A 2,608-nucleotide genomic window follows, 5' to 3' on the forward strand; every position below is an offset into this window, starting at 1 on the left:
CAGCCAACACCGGGGGCCCTCTAGCCCCCAGCCAACACCGGGGGCCCTCTAGCCCCCAGCCAACACCGGGGGCCCTCTAGCCCCCAGCCAACACCGGGGGCCCTCTAGCCTCCAGCCAACACCGGGGGCCCTCTAGCCTCCAGCTACCATTTGGCTGTTGAATGCAGGATGCATGAGGAGGATCTCATGTAAACAAATCTGTGTAAGACGCCCAACAGACATTTAGCTTTAGCAAGTTTTGCTACTTCTACTAGCCTTTTGCTACTGTATTTTTAATGTAAATTCTCAGTTTAACTTCTTAATGTAATTTTTATTACATTTTAGTGAAGTAATTTAGAATTCACTGACTCTTTGCAGTTTAGTTTCTCTAGTTAAGTACAACAGTGAAGTGCGTTACTGAATTGAGCCACAAATTAAAATAAAAATCCTCCCAGAAGCAAAAACAGAAAGAGTCACCAGCCTGTTAGGATTTGTCAACATTTAACTTCATTAAAACAAAAATTAATCTAATTTAATGGTTCTAATCTGTGGTACAAGAACCACTGGTAACCATTTTCAAATTAAATAACTTTATTAAATCATAAAACCAAACAAATTACAAATAAATACTTGAAATGAAGTCAAAACAGATGAACCTAATCCTCCACCTCAGCCTGTTGGTGAATCATTAATTCACTCAGACCAGTTTTTAACCTGAATAAAGAGGAAATCCTTGTTTCCTGAACAACAAACCAGTGATTCAGATCAACTCAGCAACMACATGTCTGACATCATGCAAACAAACCGCAGTACGTTCTGACTGAAACCATGAAGCAATGCAGCCCGACCCGACCAGGAGTCTACCTGAACCAGAACCAGCTGGAACAAACACTTCCTGTTCCTGACAACTGATTTTTATTGAACTTTCTGAAATAACSGACTCGTTTTCAAAACATTTTCAGCTCAGCGTCTGTAAAATCAGCTGGACTTTCACAACATTTACCTAAAACTTAACAAATAACATTTATTAATTAACTACTGCTACATATTAAACAACTACTTCTACCTAAACAAAAATCACATCAAATCATGAAGGAATTCAGATTAAAGCCAGTTTTAGGTCACAGTAACCCAACAGGTTCTGATCCGAACAGAACAAAAGTCTGATTGTCTTGTAAACAAAAGTGGACAGATAAACGACTTCCAACAATCAGGATTTAACAGAAACATGTTGAACTCAGGATGACATCATCTTTAACAACATGTGAACAGATTTGTTCTGGTTTCTGACAAGTCACAGAAAATTTATTTCATAAAAAAGTTTTAATTGTTTTACAAAATGGAGCCAGGAAAACAGGAATGTTTTGGAGTTTCTGCTGATAAAAATGTTTTCCTTTAAAACTAGAGCAAGTTTACAGCTGGGTGTAAACAAGAAATTAACTTCATTTGTAAAGATTCCTCTGGTTCCTGTTTACAAACAAACAATCTTCTCTACAGTTCACAAACAATATAATTAAACTTAAATCTGATGTTTAATAATCAGCCATAAAAACTGCTGAACTCTGCCTGATGTGTGGTGGAAAGGTAAAAATAATTCTGTTAATTCAACTAAAAAACAGGGAAATAATCAGGATTGAGTTTAGAGCGATAATTGAACCCAGCAGCTACAGATCCTCCACACCAAACAAAGTCTTTAAACTTTTATAAAATGTTMCAACAACCTRAAATACTGCACATTTTAAATCAAATAAGTGAAGAACAGAGCAGTTCTTGTTTAAAGTGAACGTGCTGATGGTGGGAACGTTCAGCAGGAAWATAATCTGATCTAATCAGCTGTTTGTTGTTGGACTCCTCTTGGCTCAAAGTGAAATCATTCAAACAAACCAGAATCAGGTGAAAACAGTGATTAACAGCAGCTCCCACTTTAAAATAATAATTACAACACAGAGCAAATGACAGTGTGTCAGTAAAATATTACAGTGTTTACTGTCACTGAAAAAACAAGTTATTCTTAGATTCAAACCAAAGCTGTGTGAAGAAGTTAATGATTAGTTTGCTCTTTTTATTTTAACGTAAATAAGAGTTTCACCAACAGTTTGATTCATTTAGTGTTTAAAACACATTTAAAGATCTGATCTCTCACTGTGAGCAGGAGATGACTCTCAGCTACTACCACACCTGGTTTTAGCTCAAAATAAAAACATCAGTAAGAGGTGGCGCCATCTTGAATCACGTGATGCCAGCAGTTMGTGAACATCCAGGGATACGAAACAGTTTCAATAAAATCCTCTGGTTCATTAGATTTTCTTCAGACAGAAACCTTAAAACATAACATGATCAGCTGGCAGATTCAAAGGTTCAGTCCAGAGAAAAAGGAGTAATGAGAGAACAAACATCTGGACCCRCTTGTTCACTCAAAGAATGACCAAACGTAGCAAATGAGAAGCTAACGGGTGGCTACATGTAGCAATAGAACAAAAAGGCAGAAAGGAGAAGCTAAAAAAACTCACAAGTTTAATTAGCAAACAAGGAGCTAGCCAACAGCCAGTGTTGTATAAAGCAGTGTTTCCCAAAGTTGGGGTCAGGACCCAAAGTGGGGTCCTGAAACATCAAGGTGGGGTCCTGAAAC

The sequence above is a fragment of the Austrofundulus limnaeus genome, unplaced genomic scaffold (assembly GCF_001266775.1).
Source record: "Austrofundulus limnaeus strain Quisiro unplaced genomic scaffold, Austrofundulus_limnaeus-1.0 Scaffold1826, whole genome shotgun sequence".
Taxonomy (NCBI): Eukaryota; Metazoa; Chordata; class Actinopteri; order Cyprinodontiformes; family Rivulidae; genus Austrofundulus; species Austrofundulus limnaeus.